Source organism: Maylandia zebra, linkage group LG12 (assembly GCF_041146795.1).
Source record: "Maylandia zebra isolate NMK-2024a linkage group LG12, Mzebra_GT3a, whole genome shotgun sequence".
NCBI classification, from domain to species: domain Eukaryota; kingdom Metazoa; phylum Chordata; class Actinopteri; order Cichliformes; family Cichlidae; genus Maylandia; species Maylandia zebra.
The window spans coordinates 39,221,103-39,241,910 of record NC_135178.1 but is presented as its reverse complement, the minus strand read 5'-3'; the positions used below and the strand labels follow the sequence as shown (position 1 = coordinate 39,241,910).

The window sequence follows — 20,808 nt, the reverse complement described above, 5'->3', positions numbered from 1 at the left end:
TTGCCTTTCGCACTTGCTGCTATCCTTGTGTGACAAATCACCCCTGAATTTGCTCTCCACCCACACCCAATGGATTGGCTACACGCATGGCTTTGGGTCTCCTCGCAGATGTCCAAAAGTGTCCTGGAGAATGCGGGTATCGATCCCGCTGCCTCTCACATGCAAAGCGAGCGCTCTACCATTTGAGCTAATTCCCCATTGAGGGTTGAGCGCTGCAGCTTCATCGTGCCATACGGAGCCTCAGCTCAGGTGGAACTAATCACAACACCCCCCTTTCAATGTTTTCTGGGCTTGTCAACTACAACAAGACTCTTTGGTGCAATCGTAACTCACACGAGACATTTCCGAGCGATTCAAGTCTGGGCCCTACGCAGTACGCCAGGAGAGTGTCACTGGAAGCCCCTTTCAGCTGCTTCTGGAGAAAAGAGATGTCAGACTGGGCCGGGGGACTCTTTGCTGCCATCGGCCAGTATTGTGAGGGTAAGAGGGGACACAATCACTTCATATGGTCAAAGATTGATGAGGTTTGAAGCCAGCGTTAACATGGTAGTACCTGAAAGGTAGTGAGCGGAGAAGTGCAAATAAACCTCTACAACATCAGGCCTCGAGGGCCGGTGTCCTGCAGGTTTTAGGTATAACCCTGGGTCAACACACCTGAATCAAATGATTAGTTCATTACCAGGCCTCTGGAGAACTTCAAGAAATGTTGAGGAGGTAATTTAGCCATTTGAATCCCCTATGATGGATCAAGAATACATCTGAAACCTGCAGGACACCGGCCCTCGAGGCCTGGAGTTCGACACCTGTGAAATAAAGATTTGCCAAAGGAAGCCACATGCATTCAATTGGGACACTGACTAGCAAAGTGTCAAATGGAGAATGCGGGCGTCGATCCCGCTACCTCTCGCATGCTAAGCGAGCGCTCTACCATTTGAGCTAACTCCCCTGTGCCACATGTCTTACTTATTACAGGCTACACTTTGTCCATACTTGTTGTATGATCAAAATAGGGAAGGGGCACAAATCCTGAAATCTGCAAAGCATCCAGGAGGTGGCTGAGAGACTAAGGCGGCTCGCTGACAATCCACTGTCATGCTAACGTGACTGAATGCCATCAGCCTTAGAGACAGACTGAGGAGACTGGACATCCAAGGGACTGTGGACTAGAGCCACTGCTAATTCACATTGAATGAAGCCAACTGAGGGAGGTGGTTCTAATCAATATGCTTACCGACCTCCTCCCCTTGGTTTTCAGTGTAGGGCAAGTTGGCCATTAGGAATGTTGCTATTCTGGAAGCAGAACGTCTTTCTGCTACTGTATTAGCAGACCATTGTCTTTAACATGACCTGTGCAACAAGACCACATGGTGAACTAAAGTGAATACTGAGCCAAAGAAGAGCATTGCATCATGCCTGCTTTGGCAGCCAATCTTACACTGACAAGATGCATCAACATAAGCAGAAAGAGCTCTCGACGAGGATGGGATTCGAACCCCCGCGCGCACAGCACAATGGATTAGCAGTCCATCGCCTTAACCTCTCGGCCACCTCATCTGCCGCACACTGCTCTTTGCCAGTAGCATTGGGAATTGACGAGGGATAATGTGTGAGCTGATCGCTGGTGTATGGACGCAGGGAGATTGACTCCAGATCCCCGACGAGGGGCTGCGTAACACTTTGGTAGAAGCCTGGAGTGATGCTGGCTTCTTCTTTGAGCCTGTTCTTCTTGGGGGTTGCCAGAGTGGATCGTCTGCCTCCATCTCACCCTGCCCCTAGCATTCTCCTCTGTCACACCAACCCTCTGCATGTCCTACTTGGCTACGTCTATGAACGTTGTCTTTGGTCTTTCTCTTATTCTCCTGCCCAGCCGCTCCGTATTTAACACCCTTTTCCCAGTATATCTTATATCCCTCCTCTGCACATGTGCAAATCACCTCAGCCTTGCTGGCCTAACGTCGTCTGCAAACGGCTCAACCCCAGCTGTCCCTCGCACGTGGTCATTTCACATCTGTTCCATCCTGGACACTCCCAAGCAAAAGCTTATCATCTTCAACTCTGCAGACTCCATCTGTGCCACACATCAGAGGAGCTCTCACTACCATCTTCTAAAGCTTGCCTTTCGCACTTGCTGCTATCCTTGTGTGACAAATCACCCCTGAATTTGCTCTCCACCCACACCCAATGGATTGGCTACACGCATGGCTTTGGGTCTCCTCGCAGATGTCCAAAAGTGTCCTGGAGAATGCGGGTATCGATCCCGCTGCCTCTCACATGCAAAGCGAGCGCTCTACCATTTGAGCTAATTCCCCATTGAGGGTTGAGCGCTGCAGCTTCATCGTGCCATACGGAGCCTCAGCTCAGGTGGAACTAATCACCACACCCCCCTTTCAATGTTTTCTGGGCTTGTCAACTACAACAAGACTCTTTGGTGCAATCGTAACTCACACGAGACATTTCCGAGCGATTCAAGTCTGGGCCCTACGCAGTACGCCAGGAGAGTGTCACTGGAAGCCCCTTTCAGCTGCTTCTGGAGAAAAGAGATGTCAGACTGGGCCGGGGGACTCTTTGCTGCCATCGGCCAGTATTGTGAGGGTAAGAGGGGAGACAATCACTTCATATGGTCAAAGATTGATGAGGTTTGAAGCCAGCGTTAACATGGTAGTACCTGAAAGGTAGTGAGCGGAGAAGTGCAAATAAACCTGGGGTGTACAACATCAGGCCTCGAGGGCCGGTGTCCTGCAGGTTTTAGGTATAACCCTGGGTCAACACACCTGAATCAAATGATTAGTTCATTACCAGGCCTCTGGAGAACTTCAAGAAATGTTGAGGAGGTAATTTAGCCATTTGAATCCCCTATGATGGATCAAGAATACATCTGAAACCTGCAGGACACCGGCCCTCGAGGCCTGGAGTTCGACACCTGTGAAATAAAGATTTGCCAAAGGAAGCCACATGCATTCAATTGGGACACTGACTAGCAAAGTGTCAAATGGAGAATGCGGGCGTCGATCCCGCTACCTCTCGCATGCTAAGCGAGCGCTCTACCATTTGAGCTAACTCCCCTGTGCCACATGTCTTACTTATTACAGGCTACACTTTGTCCATACTTGTTTTATGATCAAAATAGGGAAGGGGCACAAATCCTGAAATCTGCAAAGCATCCAGGAGGTGGCTGAGAGACTAAGGCGGCTCGCTGACAATCCACTGTCATGCTAACGTGACTGAATGCCATCAGCCTTAGAGACAGACTGAGGAGACTGGACATCCAAGGGACTGTGGACTAGAGCCACTGCTAATTCACATTGAATGAAGCCAACTGAGGGAGGTGGTTCTAATCAATATGCTTACCGACCTCCTCCCCTTGGTTTTCAGTGTAGGGCAAGTTGGCCATTAGGAATGTTGCTATTCTGGAAGCAGAACGTCTTTCTGCTACTGTATTAGCAGACCATTGTCTTTAACATGACCTGTGCAACAAGACCACATGGTGAACTAAAGTGAATACTGAGCCAAAGAAGAGCATTGCATCATGCCTGCTTTGGCAGCCAATCTTACACTGACAAGATGCATCAACATAAGCAGAAAGAGCTCTCGACGAGGATGGGATTCGAACCCACGCGTGCACAGCACAATGGATTAGCAGTCCATCGCCTTAACCTCTCGGCCACCTCATCTGCCGCACACTGCGCTTTGCCAGTAGCATTGGGAATTGACGAGGGATAATGTGTGAGCTGATCGCTGGTGTATGGACGCAGGGAGATTGACTCCAGATCCCCGACGAGGGGCTGCGTAACACTTTGGTAGAAGCCTGGAGTGATGCTGGCTTCTTCTTTGAGCCTGTTCTTCTTGGGGGTTGCCAGAGTGGATCGTCTGCCTCCATCTCACCCTGCCCCTAGCATTCTCCTCTGTCACACCAACCCTCTGCATGTCCTACTTGGCTACGTCTATGAACGTTGTCTTTGGTCTTTCTCTTATTCTCCTGCCCAGCCGCTCCATATTTAACACCCTTTTCCCAGTATATCTTATATCCCTCCTCTGCACATGTGCAAATCACCTCAGCCTTGCTGGCCTAACGTCGTCTGCAAACGGCTCAACCCCAGCTGTCCCTCGCACGTGGTCATTTCACATCTGTTCCATCCTGGACACTCCCAAGCAAAAGCTTATCATCTTCAACTCTGCAGACTCCATCTGTGCCACACATCAGAGCAGCTCTCACTACCATCTTCTAAAGCTTGCCTTTCGCACTTGCTGCTATCCTTGTGTGACAAATCACCCCTGAATTTGCTCTCCACCCACACCCAATGGATTGGCTACACGCATGGCTTTGGGTCTCCTCGCAGATGTCCAAAAGTGTCCTGGAGAATGCGGGTATCGATCCCGCTGCCTCTCACATGCAAAGCGAGCGCTCTACCATTTGAGCTAATTCCCCATTGAGGGTTGAGCGCTGCAGCTTCATCGTGCCATACGGAGCCTCAGCTCAGGTGGAACTAATCACAACACCCCCCTTTCAATGTTTTCTGGGCTTGTCAACTACAACAAGACTCTTTGGTGCAATCGTAACTCACACGAGACATTTCCGAGCGATTCAAGTCTGGGCCCTACGCAGTACGCCAGGAGAGTGTCACTGGAAGCCCCTTTCAGCTGCTTCTGGAGAAAAGAGATGTCAGACTGGGCCGGGGGACTCTTTGCTGCCATCGGCCAGTATTGTGAGGGTAAGAGGGGAGACAATCACTTCATATGGTCAAAGATTGATGAGGTTTGAAGCCAGCGTTAACATGGTAGTACCTGAAAGGTAGTGAGCGGAGAAGTGCAAATAAACCTGGGGTGTACAACATCAGGCCTCGAGGGCCGGTGTCCTGCAGGTTTTAGGTATAACCCTGGGTCAACACACCTGAATCAAATGATTAGTTCATTACCAGGCCTCTGGAGAACTTCAAGAAATGTTGAGGAGGTAATTTAGCCATTTGAATCCCCTATGATGGATCAAGAATACATCTGAAACCTGCAGGACACCGGCCCTCGAGGCCTGGAGTTCGACACCTGTGAAATAAAGATTTGCCAAAGGAAGCCACATGCATTCAATTGGGACACTGACTAGCAAAGTGTCAAATGGAGAATGCGGGCGTCGATCCCGCTACCATCTCGCATGCTAAGCGAGCGCTCTACCATTTGAGCTAACTCCCCTGTGCCACATGTCTTACTTATTACAGGCTACACTTTGTCCATACTTGTTGTATGATCAAAATAGGGAAGGGGCACAAATCCTGAAATCTGCAAAGCATCCAGGAGGTGGCTGAGAGACTAAGGCGGCTCGCTGACAATCCACTGTCATGCTAACGTGACTGAATGCCATCAGCCTTAGAGACAGACTGAGGAGACTGGACATCCAAGGGACTGTGGACTAGAGCCACTGCTAATTCACATTGAATGAAGCCAACTGAGGGAGGTGGTTCTAATCAATATGCTTACCGACCTCCTCCCCTTGGTTTTCAGTGTAGGGCAAGTTGGCCATTAGGAATGTTGCTATTCTGGAAGCAGAACGTCTTTCTGCTACTGTATTAGCAGACCATTGTCTTTAACATGACCTGTGCAACAAGACCACATGGTGAACTAAAGTGAATACTGAGCCAAAGAAGAGCATTGCATCATGCCTGCTTTGGCAGCCAATCTTACACTGACAAGATGCATCAACATAAGCAGAAAGAGCTCTCGACGAGGATGGGATTCAAACCCACGCGTGCACAGCACAATGGATTAGCAGTCCATCGCCTTAACCTCTCGGCCACCTCATCTGCCGCACACTGCGCTTTGCCAGTAGCATTGGGAATTGACGAGGGATAATGTGTGAGCTGATCGCTGGTGTATGGACGCAGGGAGATTGACTCCAGATCCCCGACGAGGGGCTGCGTAACACTTTGGTAGAAGCCTGGAGTGATGCTGGCTTCTTCTTTGAGCCTGTTCTTCTTGGGGGTTGCCAGAGTGGATCGTCTGCCTCCATCTCACCCTGCCCCTAGCATTCTCCTCTGTCACACCAACCCTCTGCATGTCCTACTTGGCTACGTCTATGAACGTTGTCTTTGGTCTTTCTCTTATTCTCCTGCCCAGCCGCTCCGTATTTAACACCCTTTTCCCAGTATATCTTATATCCCTCCTCTGCACATGTGCAAATCACCTCAGCCTTGCTGGCCTAACGTCGTCTGCAAACGGCTCAACCCCAGCTGTCCCTCGCACGTGGTCATTTCACATCTGTTCCATCCTGGACACTCCCAAGCAAAAGCTTATCATCTTCAACTCTGCAGACTCCATCTGTGCCACACATCAGAGCAGCTCTCACTACCATCTTCTAAAGCTTGCCTTTCGCACTTGCTGCTATCCTTGTGTGACAAATCACCCCTGAATTTGCTCTCCACCCACACCCAATGGATTGGCTACACGCATGGCTTTGGGTCTCCTCGCAGATGTCCAAAAGTGTCCTGGAGAATGCGGGTATCGATCCCGCTGCCTCTCACATGCAAAGCGAGCGCTCTACCATTTGAGCTAGTTCCCCATTGAGGGTTGAGCGCTGCAGCTTCATCGTGCCATACGGAGCCTCAGCTCAGGTGGAACTAATCACCACACCCCCCTTTTAATGTTTTCTGGGCTTGTCAACTACAACAAGACTCTTTGGTGCAATCGTAACTCACACGAGACATTTCCGAGCGATTCAAGTCTGGGCCCTACGCAGTACGCCAGGAGAGTGTCACTGGAAGCCCCTTTCAGCTGCTTCTGGAGAAAAGAGATGTCAGACTGGGCCGGGGGACTCTTTGCTGCCATCGGCCAGTATTGTGAGGGTAAGAGGGGAGACAATCACTTCATATGGTCAAAGATTGATGAGGTTTGAAGCCAGCGTTAACATGGTAGTACCTGAAAGGTAGTGAGCGGAGAAGTGCAAATAAACCTGGGGTGTACAACATCAGGCCTCGAGGGCCGGTGTCCTGCAGGTTTTAGGTATAACCCTGGGTCAACACACCTGAATCAAATGATTAGTTCATTACCAGGCCTCTGGAGAACTTCAAGAAATGTTGAGGAGGTAATTTAGCCATTTGAATCCCCTATGATGGATCAAGAATACATCTGAAACCTGCAGGACACCGGCCCTCGAGGCCTGGAGTTCGACACCTGTGAAATAAAGATTTGCCAAAGGAAGCCACATGCATTCAATTGGGACACTGACTAGCAAAGTGTCAAATGGAGAATGCGGGCGTCGATCCCGCTACCTCTCGCATGCTAAGCGAGCGCTCTACCATTTGAGCTAACTCCCCTGTGCCACATGTCTTACTTATTACAGGCTACACTTTGTCCATACTTGTTGTATGATCAAAATAGGGAAGGGGCACAAATCCTGAAATCTGCAAAGCATCCAGGAGGTGGCTGAGAGACTAAGGCGGCTCGCTGACAATCCACTGTCATGCTAACGTGACTGAATGCCATCAGCCTTAGAGACAGACTGAGGAGACTGGACATCCAAGGGACTGTGGACTAGAGCCACTGCTAATTCACATTGAATGAAGCCAACTGAGGGAGGTGGTTCTAATCAATATGCTTACCGACCTCCTCCCCTTGGTTTTCAGTGTAGGGCAAGTTGGCCATTAGGAATGTTGCTATTCTGGAAGCAGAACGTCTTTCTGCTACTGTATTAGCAGACCATTGTCTTTAACATGACCTGTGCAACAAGACCACATGGTGAACTAAAGTGAATACTGAGCCAAAGAAGAGCATTGCATCATGCCTGCTTTGGCAGCCAATCTTACACTGACAAGATGCATCAACATAAGCAGAAAGAGCTCTCGACGAGGATGGGATTCGAACCCACGCGTGCACAGCACAATGGATTAGCAGTCCATCGCCTTAACCTCTCGGCCACCTCATCTGCCGCACACCGCTCTTTGCCAGTAGCATTGGGAATTGACGAGGGATAATGTGTGAGCTGATCGCTGGTGTATGGACGCAGGGAGATTGACTCCAGATCCCCGACGAGGGGCTGCGTAACACTTTGGTAGAAGCCTGGAGTGATGCTGGCTTCTTCTTTGAGCCTGTTCTTCTTGGGGGTTGCCAGAGTGGATCGTCTGCCTCCATCTCACCCTGCCCCTAGCATTCTCCTCTGTCACACCAACCCTCTGCATGTCCTACTTGGCTACGTCTATGAACGTTGTCTTTGGTCTTTCTCTTATTCTCCTGCCCAGCCGCTCCGTATTTAACACCCTTTTCCCAGTATATCTTATATCCCTCCTCTGCACATGTGCAAATCACCTCAGCCTTGCTGGCCTAACGTCGTCTGCAAACGGCTCAACCCCAGCTGTCCCTCGCACGTGGTCATTTCACATCTGTTCCATCCTGGACACTCCCAAGCAAAAGCTTATCATCTTCAACTCTGCAGACTCCATCTGTGCCACACATCAGAGCAGCTCTCACTACCATCTTCTAAAGCTTGCCTTTCGCACTTGCTGCTATCCTTGTGTGACAAATCACCCCTGAATTTGCTCTCCACCCACACCCAATGGATTGGCTACACGCATGGCTTTGGGTCTCCTCGCAGATGTCCAAAAGTGTCCTGGAGAATGCGGGTATCGATCCCGCTGCCTCTCACATGCAAAGCGAGCGCTCTACCATTTGAGCTAATTCCCCATTGAGGGTTGAGCGCTGCAGCTTCATCGTGCCATACGGAGCCTCAGCTCAGGTGGAACTAATCACAACACCCCCCTTTCAATGTTTTCTGGGCTTGTCAACTACAACAAGACTCTTTGGTGCAATCGTAACTCACACGAGACATTTCCGAGCGATTCAAGTCTGGGCCCTACGCAGTACGCCAGGAGAGTGTCACTGGAAGCCCCTTTCAGCTGCTTCTGGAGAAAAGAGATGTCAGACTGGGCCGGGGGACTCTTTGCTGCCATCGGCCAGTATTGTGAGGGTAAGAGGGGAGACAATCACTTCATATGGTCAAAGATTGATGAGGTTTGAAGCCAGCGTTAACATGGTAGTACCTGAAAGGTAGTGAGCGGAGAAGTGCAAATAAACCTGGGGTCTACAACATCAGGCCTCGAGGGCCGGTGTCCTGCAGGTTTTAGGTATAACCCTGGGTCAACACACCTGAATCAAATGATTAGTTCATTACCAGGCCTCTGGAGAACTTCAAGAAATGTTGAGGAGGTAATTTAGCCATTTGAATCCCCTATGATGGATCAAGAATACATCTGAAACCTGCAGGACACCGGCCCTCGAGGCCTGGAGTTCGACACCTGTGAAATAAAGATTTGCCAAAGGAAGCCACATGCATTCAATTGGGACACTGACTAGCAAAGTGTCAAATGGAGAATGCGGGCGTCGATCCCGCTACCTCTCGCATGCTAAGCGAGCGCTCTACCATTTGAGCTAACTCCCCTGTGCCACATGTCTTACTTATTACAGGCTACACTTTGTCCATACTTGTTGTATGATCAAAATAGGGAAGGGGCACAAATCCTGAAATCTGCAAAGCGCCCAGGAGGTGGCTGAGAGACTAAGGCGGCTCGCTGACAATCCACTGTCATGCTAACGTGACTGAATGCCATCAGCCTTAGAGACAGACTGAGGAGACTGGACATCCAAGGGACTGTGGACTAGAGCCACTGCTAATTCACATTGAATGAAGCCAACTGAGGGAGGTGGTTCTAATCAATATGCTTACCGACCTCCTCCCCTTGGTTTTCAGTGTAGGGCAAGTTGGCCATTAGGAATGTTGCTATTCTGGAAGCAGAACGTCTTTCTGCTACTGTATTAGCAGACCATTGTCTTTAACATGACCTGTGCAACAAGACCACATGGTGAACTAAAGTGAATACTGAGCCAAAGAAGAGCATTGCATCATGCCTGCTTTGGCAGCCAATCTTACACTGACAAGATGCATCAACATAAGCAGAAAGAGCTCTCGACGAGGATGGGATTCAAACCCACGCGTGCACAGCACAATGGATTAGCAGTCCATCGCCTTAACCTCTCGGCCACCTCATCTGCCGCACACTGCGCTTTGCCAGTAGCATTGGGAATTGACGAGGGATAATGTGTGAGCTGATCGCTGGTGTATGGACGCAGGGAGATTGACTCCAGATCCCCGACGAGGGGCTGCGTAACACTTTGGTAGAAGCCTGGAGTGATGCTGGCTTCTTCTTTGAGCCTGTTCTTCTTGGGGGTTGCCAGAGTGGATCGTCTGCCTCCATCTCACCCTGCCCCTAGCATTCTCCTCTGTCACACCAACCCTCTGCATGTCCTACTTGGCTACGTCTATGAACGTTGTCTTTGGTCTTTCTCTTATTCTCCTGCCCAGCCGCTCCGTATTTAACACCCTTTTCCCAGTATATCTTATATCCCTCCTCTGCACATGTGCAAATCACCTCAGCCTTGCTGGCCTAACGTCGTCTGCAAACGGCTCAACCCCAGCTGTCCCTCGCACGTGGTCATTTCACATCTGTTCCATCCTGGACACTCCCAAGCAAAAGCTTATCATCTTCAACTCTGCAGACTCCATCTGTGCCACACATCAGAGCAGCTCTCACTACCATCTTCTAAAGCTTGCCTTTCGCACTTGCTGCTATCCTTGTGTGACAAATCACCCCTGAATTTGCTCTCCACCCACACCCAATGGATTGGCTACACGCATGGCTTTGGGTCTCCTCGCAGATGTCCAAAAGTGTCCTGGAGAATGCGGGTATCGATCCCGCTGCCTCTCACATGCAAAGCGAGCGCTCTACCATTTGAGCTAGTTCCCCATTGAGGGTTGAGCGCTGCAGCTTCATCGTGCCATACGGAGCCTCAGCTCAGGTGGAACTAATCACCACACCCCCCTTTTAATGTTTTCTGGGCTTGTCAACTACAACAAGACTCTTTGGTGCAATCGTAACTCACACGAGACATTTCCGAGCGATTCAAGTCTGGGCCCTACGCAGTACGCCAGGAGAGTGTCACTGGAAGCCCCTTTCAGCTGCTTCTGGAGAAAAGAGATGTCAGACTGGGCCGGGGGACTCTTTGCTGCCATCGGCCAGTATTGTGAGGGTAAGAGGGGAGACAATCACTTCATATGGTCAAAGATTGATGAGGTTTGAAGCCAGCGTTAACATGGTAGTACCTGAAAGGTAGTGAGCGGAGAAGTGCAAATAAACCTGGGGTGTACAACATCAGGCCTCGAGGGCCGGTGTCCTGCAGGTTTTAGGTATAACCCTGGGTCAACACACCTGAATCAAATGATTAGTTCATTACCAGGCCTCTGGAGAACTTCAAGAAATGTTGAGGAGGTAATTTAGCCATTTGAATCCCCTATGATGGATCAAGAATACATCTGAAACCTGCAGGACACCGGCCCTCGAGGCCTGGAGTTCGACACCTGTGAAATAAAGATTTGCCAAAGGAAGCCACATGCATTCAATTGGGACACTGACTAGCAAAGTGTCAAATGGAGAATGCGGGCGTCGATCCCGCTACCTCTCGCATGCTAAGCGAGCGCTCTACCATTTGAGCTAACTCCCCTGTGCCACATGTCTTACTTATTACAGGCTACACTTTGTCCATACTTGTTGTATGATCAAAATAGGGAAGGGGCACAAATCCTGAAATCTGCAAAGCATCCAGGAGGTGGCTGAGAGACTAAGGCGGCTCGCTGACAATCCACTGTCATGCTAACGTGACTGAATGCCATCAGCCTTAGAGACAGACTGAGGAGACTGGACATCCAAGGGACTGTGGACTAGAGCCACTGCTAATTCACATTGAATGAAGCCAACTGAGGGAGGTGGTTCTAATCAATATGCTTACCGACCTCCTCCCCTTGGTTTTCAGTGTAGGGCAAGTTGGCCATTAGGAATGTTGCTATTCTGGAAGCAGAACGTCTTTCTGCTACTGTATTAGCAGACCATTGTCTTTAACATGACCTGTGCAACAAGACCACATGGTGAACTAAAGTGAATACTGAGCCAAAGAAGAGCATTGCATCATGCCTGCTTTGGCAGCCAATCTTACACTGACAAGATGCATCAACATAAGCAGAAAGAGCTCTCGACGAGGATGGGATTCGAACCCACGCGTGCACAGCACAATGGATTAGCAGTCCATCGCCTTAACCTCTCGGCCACCTCATCTGCCGCACACCGCTCTTTGCCAGTAGCATTGGGAATTGACGAGGGATAATGTGTGAGCTGATCGCTGGTGTATGGACGCAGGGAGATTGACTCCAGATCCCCGACGAGGGGCTGCGTAACACTTTGGTAGAAGCCTGGAGTGATGCTGGCTTCTTCTTTGAGCCTGTTCTTCTTGGGGGTTGCCAGAGTGGATCGTCTGCCTCCATCTCACCCTGCCCCTAGCATTCTCCTCTGTCACACCAACCCTCTGCATGTCCTACTTGGCTACGTCTATGAACGTTGTCTTTGGTCTTTCTCTTATTCTCCTGCCCAGCCGCTCCGTATTTAACACCCTTTTCCCAGTATATCTTATATCCCTCCTCTGCACATGTGCAAATCACCTCAGCCTTGCTGGCCTAACGTCGTCTGCAAACGGCTCAACCCCAGCTGTCCCTCGCACGTGGTCATTTCACATCTGTTCCATCCTGGACACTCCCAAGCAAAAGCTTATCATCTTCAACTCTGCAGACTCCATCTGTGCCACACATCAGAGCAGCTCTCACTACCATCTTCTAAAGCTTGCCTTTCGCACTTGCTGCTATCCTTGTGTGACAAATCACCCCTGAATTTGCTCTCCACCCACACCCAATGGATTGGCTACACGCATGGCTTTGGGTCTCCTCGCAGATGTCCAAAAGTGTCCTGGAGAATGCGGGTATCGATCCCGCTGCCTCTCACATGCAAAGCGAGCGCTCTACCATTTGAGCTAATTCCCCATTGAGGGTTGAGCGCTGCAGCTTCATCGTGCCATACGGAGCCTCAGCTCAGGTGGAACTAATCACAACACCCCCCTTTCAATGTTTTCTGGGCTTGTCAACTACAACAAGACTCTTTGGTGCAATCGTAACTCACACGAGACATTTCCGAGCGATTCAAGTCTGGGCCCTACGCAGTACGCCAGGAGAGTGTCACTGGAAGCCCCTTTCAGCTGCTTCTGGAGAAAAGAGATGTCAGACTGGGCCGGGGGACTCTTTGCTGCCATCGGCCAGTATTGTGAGGGTAAGAGGGGAGACAATCACTTCATATGGTCAAAGATTGATGAGGTTTGAAGCCAGCGTTAACATGGTAGTACCTGAAAGGTAGTGAGCGGAGAAGTGCAAATAAACCTGGGGTCTACAACATCAGGCCTCGAGGGCCGGTGTCCTGCAGGTTTTAGGTATAACCCTGGGTCAACACACCTGAATCAAATGATTAGTTCATTACCAGGCCTCTGGAGAACTTCAAGAAATGTTGAGGAGGTAATTTAGCCATTTGAATCCCCTATGATGGATCAAGAATACATCTGAAACCTGCAGGACACCGGCCCTCGAGGCCTGGAGTTCGACACCTGTGAAATAAAGATTTGCCAAAGGAAGCCACATGCATTCAATTGGGACACTGACTAGCAAAGTGTCAAATGGAGAATGCGGGCGTCGATCCCGCTACCTCTCGCATGCTAAGCGAGCGCTCTACCATTTGAGCTAACTCCCCTGTGCCACATGTCTTACTTATTACAGGCTACACTTTGTCCATACTTGTTGTATGATCAAAATAGGGAAGGGGCACAAATCCTGAAATCTGCAAAGCGCCCAGGAGGTGGCTGAGAGACTAAGGCGGCTCGCTGACAATCCACTGTCATGCTAACGTGACTGAATGCCATCAGCCTTAGAGACAGACTGAGGAGACTGGACATCCAAGGGACTGTGGACTAGAGCCACTGCTAATTCACATTGAATGAAGCCAACTGAGGGAGGTGGTTCTAATCAATATGCTTACCGACCTCCTCCCCTTGGTTTTCAGTGTAGGGCAAGTTGGCCATTAGGAATGTTGCTATTCTGGAAGCAGAACGTCTTTCTGCTACTGTATTAGCAGACCATTGTCTTTAACATGACCTGTGCAACAAGACCACATGGTGAACTAAAGTGAATACTGAGCCAAAGAAGAGCATTGCATCATGCCTGCTTTGGCAGCCAATCTTACACTGACAAGATGCATCAACATAAGCAGAAAGAGCTCTCGACGAGGATGGGATTCGAACCCACGCGTGCACAGCACAATGGATTAGCAGTCCATCGCCTTAACCTCTCGGCCACCTCATCTGCCGCACACCGCTCTTTGCCAGTAGCATTGGGAATTGACGAGGGATAATGTGTGAGCTGATTGCTGGTGTATGGACGCAGGGAGATTGACTCCAGATCCCCGACGAGGGGCTGCGTAACACTTTGGTAGAAGCCTGGAGTGATGCTGGCTTCTTCTTTGAGCCTGTTCTTCTTGGGGGTTGCCAGAGTGGATCGTCTGCCTCCATCTCACCCTGCCCCTAGCATTCTCCTCTGTCACACCAACCCTCTGCATGTCCTACTTGGCTACGTCTATGAACGTTGTCTTTGGTCTTTCTCTTATTCTCCTGCCCAGCCGCTCCGTATTTAACACCCTTTTCCCAGTATATCTTATATCCCTCCTCTGCACATGTGCAAATCACCTCAGCCTTGCTGGCCTAACATCGTCTGCAAACGGCTCAACCCCAGCTGTCCCTCGCACGTGGTCATTTCACATCTGTTCCATCCTGGACACTCCCAAGCAAAAGCTTATCATCTTCAACTCTGCAGACTCCATCTGTGCCACACATCAGAGCAGCTCTCACTACCATCTTCTAAAGCTTGCCTTTCGCACTTGCTGCTATCCTTGTGTGACAAATCACCCCTGAATTTGCTCTCCACCCACACCCAATGGATTGGCTACACGCATGGCTTTGGGTCTCCTCGCAGATGTCCAAAAGTGTCCTGGAGAATGCGGGTATCGATCCCACTGCCTCTCACATGCAAAGCGAGCGCTCTACCATTTGAGCTAATTCCCCATTGAGGGTTGAGGGCTGCAGCTTCATCGTGCCATACGGAGCCTCAGCTCAGGTGGAACTAATCACAACACCCCCCTTTCAATGTTTTCTGGGCTTGTCAACTACAACAAGACTCTTTGGTGCAATCGTAACTCACACGAGACATTTCCGAGCGATTCAAGTCTGGGCCCTACGCAGTACGCCAGGAGAGTGTCACTGGAAGCCCCTTTCAGCTGCTTCTGGAGAAAAGAGATGTCAGACTGGGCCGGGGGACTCTTTGCTGCCATCGGCCAGTATTGTGAGGGTAAGAGGGGAGACAATCACTTCATATGGTCAAAGATTGATGAGGTTTGAAGCCAGCGTTAACATGGTAGTACCTGAAAGGTAGTGAGCGGAGAAGTGCAAATAAACCTGGGGTGTACAACATCAGGCCTCGAGGGCCGGTGTCCTGCAGGTTTTAGGTATAACCCTGGGTCAACACACCTGAATCAAATGATTAGTTCATTACCAGGCCTCTGGAGAACTTCAAGAAATGTTGAGGAGGTAATTTAGCCATTTGAATCCCCTATGATGGATCAAGAATACATCTGAAACCTGCAGGACACCGGCCCTCGAGGCCTGGAGTTCGACACCTGTGAAATAAAGATTTGCCAAAGGAAGCCACATGCATTCAATTGGGACACTGACTAGCAAAGTGTCAAATGGAGAATGCGGGCGTCGATCCCGCTACCTCTCGCATGCTAAGCGAGCGCTCTACCATTTGAGCTAACTCCCCTGTGCCACATGTCTTACTTATTACAGGCTACACTTTGTCCATACTTGTTGTATGATCAAAATAGGGAAGGGGCACAAATCCTGAAATCTGCAAAGCATCCAGGAGGTGGCTGAGAGACTAAGGCGGCTCGCTGACAATCCACTGTCATGCTAACGTGACTGAATGCCATCAGCCTTAGAGACAGACTGAGGAGACTGGACATCCAAGGGACTGTGGACTAGAGCCACTGCTAATTCACATTGAATGAAGCCAACTGAGGGAGGTGGTTCTAATCAATATGCTTACCGACCTCCTCCCCTTGGTTTTCAGTGTAGGGCAAGTTGGCCATTAGGAATGTTGCTATTCTGGAAGCAGAACGTCTTTCTGCTACTGTATTAGCAGACCATTGTCTTTAACATGACCTGTGCAACAAGACCACATGGTGAACTAAAGTGAATACTGAGCCAAAGAAGAGCATTGCATCATGCCTGCTTTGGCAGCCAATCTTACACTGACAAGATGCATCAACATAAGCAGAAAGAGCTCTCGACGAGGATGGGATTCGAACCCACGCGTGCACAGCACAATGGATTAGCAGTCCATCGCCTTAACCTCTCGGCCACCTCATCTGCCGCACACTGCTCTTTGCCAGTAGCATTGGGAATTGACGAGGGATAATGTGTGAGCTGATCGCTGGTGTATGGACGCAGGGAGATTGACTCCAGATCCCCGACGAGGGGCTGCGTAACACTTTGGTAGAAGCCTGGAGTGATGCTGGCTTCTTCTTTGAGCCTGTTCTTCTTGGGGGTTGCCAGAGTGGATCGTCTGCCTCCATCTCACCCTGCCCCTAGCATTCTCCTCTGTCACACCAACCCTCTGCATGTCCTACTTGGCTACGTCTATGAACGTTGTCTTTGGTCTTTCTCTTATTCTCCTGCCCAGCCGCTCCGTATTTAACACCCTTTTCCCAGTATATCTTATATCCCTCCTCTGCACATGTGCAAATCACCTCAGCCTTGCTGGCCTAACGTCGTCTGCAAACGGCTCAACCCCAGCTGTCCCTCGCACGTGGTCATTTCACATCTGTTCCATCCTGGACACTCCCAAGCAAAAGCTTATCATCTTCAACTCTGCAGACTCCATCTGTGCCACACATCAGAGCAGCTCTCACTACCATCTTCTAAAGCTTGCCTTTCGCACTTGCTGCTATCCTTGTGTGACAAATCACCCCTGAATTTGCTCTCCACCCACACCCAATGGATTGGCTACACGCATGGCTTTGGGTCTCCTCGCAGATGTCCAAAAGTGTCCTGGAGAATGCGGGTATCGATCCCACTGCCTCTCACATGCAAAGCGAGCGCTCTACCATTTGAGCTAATTCCCCATTGAGGGTTGAGCGCTGCAGCTTCATCGTGCCATACGGAGCCTCAGCTCAGGTGGAACTAATCACAACACCCCCCTTTCAATGTTTTCTGGGCTTGTCAACTACAACAAGACTCTTTGGTGCAATCGTAACTCACACGAGACATTTCCGAGCGATTCAAGTCTGGGCCCTACGCAGTACGCCAGGAGAGTGTCACTGGAAGCCCCTTTCAGCTGCTTCTGGAGAAAAGAGATGTCAGACTGGGCCGGGGGACTCTTTGCTGCCATCGGCCAGTATTGTGAGGGTAAGAGGGGAGACAATCACTTCATATGGTCAAAGATTGATGAGGTTTGAAGCCAGCGTTAACATGGTAGTACCTGAAAGGTAGTGAGCGGAGAAGTGCAAATAAACCTGGGGTGTACAACATCAGGCCTCGAGGGCCGGTGTCCTGCAGGTTTTAGGTATAACCCTGGGTCAACACACCTGAATCAAATGATTAGTTCATTACCAGGCCTCTGGAGAACTTCAAGAAATGTTGAGGAGGTAATTTAGCCATTTGAATCCCCTATGATGGATCAAGAATACATCTGAAACCTGCAGGACACCGGCCCTCGAGGCCTGGAGTTCGACACCTGTGAAATAAAGATTTGCCAAAGGAAGCCACATGCATTCAATTGGGACACTGACTAGCAAAGTGTCAAATGGAGAATGCGGGCGTCGATCCCGCTACCTCTCGCATGCTAAGCGAGCGCGCTACCATTTGAGCTAACTCCCCTGTGCCACATGTCTTACTTATTACAGGCTACACTTTGTCCATACTTGTTGTATGATCAAAATAGGGAAGGGGCACAAATCCTGAAATCTGCAAAGCATCCAGGAGGTGGCTGAGAGACTAAGGCGGCTCGCTGACAATCCACTGTCATGCTAACGTGACTGAATGCCATCAGCCTTAGAGACAGACTGAGGAGACTGGACATCCAAGGGACTGTGGACTAGAGCCACTGCTAATTCACATTGAATGAAGCCAACTGAGGGAGGTGGTTCTAATCAATATGCTTACCGACCTCCTCCCCTTGGTTTTCAGTGTAGGGCAAGTTGGCCATTAGGAATGTTGCTATTCTGGAAGCAGAACGTCTTTCTGCTACTGTATTAGCAGACCATTGTCTTTAACATGACCTGTGCAACAAGACCACATGGTGAACTAAAGTGAATACTGAGCCAAAGAAGAGCATTGCATCATGCCTGCTTTGGCAGCCAATCTTACACTGACAAGATGCATCAACATAAGCAGAAAGAGCTCTCGACGAGGATGGGATTCGAACCCACGTGTGCACAGCACAATGGATTAGCAGTCCATCGCCTTAACCTCTCGGCCACCTCATCTGCCGCACACCGCGCTTTGCCAGTAGCATTGGGAATTGACGAGGGATAATGTGTGAGCTGATCGCTGGTGTATGGACGCAGGGAGATTGACTCCAGATCCCCGACGAGGGGCTGCGTAACACTTTGGTAGAAGCCTGGAGTGATGCTGGCTTCTTCTTTGAGCCTGTTCTTCTTGGGGGTTGCCAGAGTGGATCGTCTGCCTCCATCTCACCCTGCCCCTAGCATTCTCCTCTGTCACACCAACCCTCTGCATGTCCTACTTGGCTACGTCTATGAACGTTGTCTTTGGTCTTTCTCTTATTCTCCTGCCCAGCCGCTCCGTATTTAACACCCTTTTCCCAGTATATCTTATATCCCTCCTCTGCACATGTGCAAATCACCTCAGCCTTGCTGGCCTAACGTCGTCTGCAAACGGCTCAACCCCAGCTGTCCCTCGCACGTGGTCATTTCACATCTGTTCCATCCTGGACACTCCCAAGCAAAAGCTTATCATCTTCAACTCTGCAGACTCCATCTGTGCCACACATCAGAGCAGCTCTCACTACCATCTTCTAAAGCTTGCCTTTCGCACTTGCTGCTATCCTTGTGTGACAAATCACCCCTGAATTTGCTCTCCACCCACACCCAATGGATTGGCTACACGCATGGCTTTGGGTCTCCTCGCAGATGTCCAAAAGTGTCCTGGAGAATGCGGGTATCGATCCCACTGCCTCTCACATGCAAAGCGAGCGCTCTACCATTTGAGCTAATTCCCCATTGAGGGTTGAGCGCTGCAGCTTCATCGTGCCATACGGAGCCTCAGCTCAGGTGGAACTAATCACAACACCCCCCTTTCAATGTTTTCTGGGCTTGTCAACTACAACAAGACTCTTTGGTGCAATCGTAACTCACACGAGACATTTCCGAGCGATTCAAGTCTGGGCCCTACGCAGTACGCCAGGAGAGTGTCACTGGAAGCCCCTTTCAGCTGCTTCTGGAGAAAAGAGATGTCAGACTGGGCCGGGGGACTCTTTGCTGCCATCGGCCAGTATTGTGAGGGTAAGAGGGGAGACAATCACTTCATATGGTCAAAGATTGATGAGGTTTGAAGCCAGCGTTAACATGGTAGTACCTGAAAGGTAGTGAGCGGAGAAGTGCAAATAAACCTGGGGTGTACAACATCAGGCCTCGAGGGCCGGTGTCCTGCAGGTTTTAGGTATAACCCTGGGTCAACACACCTGAATCAAATGATTAGTTCATTACCAGGCCTCTGGAGAACTTCAAGAAATGTTGAGGAGGTAATTTAGCCATTTGAATCCCCTATGATGGATCAAGAATACATCTGAAACCTGCAGGACACCGGCCCTCGAGGCCTGGAGTTCGACACCTGTGAAATAAAGATTTGCCAAAGGAAGCCACATGCATTCAATTGGGACACTGACTAGCAAAGTGTCAAATGGAGAATGCGGGCGTCGATCCCGCTACCTCTCGCATGCTAAGCGAGCGCTCTACCATTTGAGCTAACTCCCCTGTGCCACATGTCTTACTTATTACAGGCTACACTTTGTCCATACTTGTTGTATGATCAAAATAGGGAAGGGGCACAAATCCTGAAATCTGCAAAGCATCCAGGAGGTGGCTGAGAGACTAAGGCGGCTCGCTGACAATCCACTGTCATGCTAACGTGACTGAATGCCATCAGCCTTAGAGACAGACTGAGGAGACTGGACATCCAAGGGACTGTGGACTAGAGCCACTGCTAATTCACATTGAATGAAGCCAACTGAGGGAGGTGGTTCTAATCAATATGCTTACCGACCTCCTCCCCTTGGTTTTCAGTGTAGGGCAAGTTGGCCATTAGGAATGTTGCTATTCTGGAAGCAGAACGTCTTTCTGCTACTGTATTAGCAGACCATTGTCTTTAACATGACCTGTGCAACAAGACCACATGGTGAACTAAAGTGAATACTGAGCCAAAGAAGAGCATTGCATCATGCCTGCTTTGGCAGCCAATCTTACACTGACAAGATGCATCAACATAAGCAGAAAGAGCTCTCGACGAGGATGGGATTCGAACCCACGCGTGCACAGCACAATGGATTAGCAGTCCATCGCCTTAACCTCTCGGCCACCTCATCTGCCGCACACTGCTCTTTGCCAGTAGCATTGGGAATTGACGAGGGATAATGTGTGAGCTGATCGCTGGTGTATGGACGCAGGGAGATTGACTCCAGATCCCCGACGAGGGGCTGCGTAACACTTTGGTAGAAGCCTGGAGTGATGCTGGCTTCTTCTTTGAGCCTGTTCTTCTTGGGGGTTGCCAGAGTGGATCGTCTGC

General features: G+C 50.0%; 19 non-coding genes across 19 annotated transcripts; all 19 read right to left on the bottom strand.

The window, feature by feature from the left end:
• Positions 1–124: 124 nt before the first annotated feature.
• On the bottom strand, positions 125–197 carry trnaa-ugc (transfer RNA alanine (anticodon UGC)). Its single transcript has one exon. It is a non-coding gene; the product is annotated as a tRNA-Ala (tRNA).
• A 676-nt stretch (positions 198–873) lies between these two features.
• Positions 874–946, bottom strand: trnaa-agc (transfer RNA alanine (anticodon AGC)). Its single transcript has one exon. It is a non-coding gene; the product is annotated as a tRNA-Ala (tRNA).
• A 1,290-nt stretch (positions 947–2,236) lies between these two features.
• trnaa-ugc (transfer RNA alanine (anticodon UGC)) lies at positions 2,237–2,309 on the bottom strand. The gene has a single exon. It is a non-coding gene; the product is annotated as a tRNA-Ala (tRNA).
• Positions 2,310–2,990: 681 nt separating this feature from the next.
• trnaa-agc (transfer RNA alanine (anticodon AGC)) lies at positions 2,991–3,063 on the bottom strand. The gene has a single exon. It is a non-coding gene; the product is annotated as a tRNA-Ala (tRNA).
• Positions 3,064–3,589: 526 nt separating this feature from the next.
• Positions 3,590–3,671, bottom strand: trnas-gcu (transfer RNA serine (anticodon GCU)). Its single transcript has one exon. It is a non-coding gene; the product is annotated as a tRNA-Ser (tRNA).
• A 682-nt stretch (positions 3,672–4,353) lies between these two features.
• On the bottom strand, positions 4,354–4,426 carry trnaa-ugc (transfer RNA alanine (anticodon UGC)). Its single transcript has one exon. It is a non-coding gene; the product is annotated as a tRNA-Ala (tRNA).
• Positions 4,427–7,225: 2,799 nt separating this feature from the next.
• On the bottom strand, positions 7,226–7,298 carry trnaa-agc (transfer RNA alanine (anticodon AGC)). The gene has a single exon. It is a non-coding gene; the product is annotated as a tRNA-Ala (tRNA).
• A 526-nt stretch (positions 7,299–7,824) lies between these two features.
• trnas-gcu (transfer RNA serine (anticodon GCU)) lies at positions 7,825–7,906 on the bottom strand. The gene has a single exon. It is a non-coding gene; the product is annotated as a tRNA-Ser (tRNA).
• A 682-nt stretch (positions 7,907–8,588) lies between these two features.
• On the bottom strand, positions 8,589–8,661 carry trnaa-ugc (transfer RNA alanine (anticodon UGC)). The gene has a single exon. It is a non-coding gene; the product is annotated as a tRNA-Ala (tRNA).
• A 681-nt stretch (positions 8,662–9,342) lies between these two features.
• trnaa-agc (transfer RNA alanine (anticodon AGC)) lies at positions 9,343–9,415 on the bottom strand. Its single transcript has one exon. It is a non-coding gene; the product is annotated as a tRNA-Ala (tRNA).
• A 2,044-nt stretch (positions 9,416–11,459) lies between these two features.
• Positions 11,460–11,532, bottom strand: trnaa-agc (transfer RNA alanine (anticodon AGC)). Its single transcript has one exon. It is a non-coding gene; the product is annotated as a tRNA-Ala (tRNA).
• Positions 11,533–12,058: 526 nt separating this feature from the next.
• On the bottom strand, positions 12,059–12,140 carry trnas-gcu (transfer RNA serine (anticodon GCU)). The gene has a single exon. It is a non-coding gene; the product is annotated as a tRNA-Ser (tRNA).
• A 682-nt stretch (positions 12,141–12,822) lies between these two features.
• On the bottom strand, positions 12,823–12,895 carry trnaa-ugc (transfer RNA alanine (anticodon UGC)). The gene has a single exon. It is a non-coding gene; the product is annotated as a tRNA-Ala (tRNA).
• Positions 12,896–13,576: 681 nt separating this feature from the next.
• On the bottom strand, positions 13,577–13,649 carry trnaa-agc (transfer RNA alanine (anticodon AGC)). Its single transcript has one exon. It is a non-coding gene; the product is annotated as a tRNA-Ala (tRNA).
• Positions 13,650–14,175: 526 nt separating this feature from the next.
• On the bottom strand, positions 14,176–14,257 carry trnas-gcu (transfer RNA serine (anticodon GCU)). Its single transcript has one exon. It is a non-coding gene; the product is annotated as a tRNA-Ser (tRNA).
• A 1,436-nt stretch (positions 14,258–15,693) lies between these two features.
• trnaa-agc (transfer RNA alanine (anticodon AGC)) lies at positions 15,694–15,766 on the bottom strand. The gene has a single exon. It is a non-coding gene; the product is annotated as a tRNA-Ala (tRNA).
• Positions 15,767–16,292: 526 nt separating this feature from the next.
• On the bottom strand, positions 16,293–16,374 carry trnas-gcu (transfer RNA serine (anticodon GCU)). Its single transcript has one exon. It is a non-coding gene; the product is annotated as a tRNA-Ser (tRNA).
• A 3,553-nt stretch (positions 16,375–19,927) lies between these two features.
• trnaa-agc (transfer RNA alanine (anticodon AGC)) lies at positions 19,928–20,000 on the bottom strand. The gene has a single exon. It is a non-coding gene; the product is annotated as a tRNA-Ala (tRNA).
• A 526-nt stretch (positions 20,001–20,526) lies between these two features.
• Positions 20,527–20,608, bottom strand: trnas-gcu (transfer RNA serine (anticodon GCU)). The gene has a single exon. It is a non-coding gene; the product is annotated as a tRNA-Ser (tRNA).
• Between the last annotated feature and the right edge of the window lie 200 nt (positions 20,609–20,808).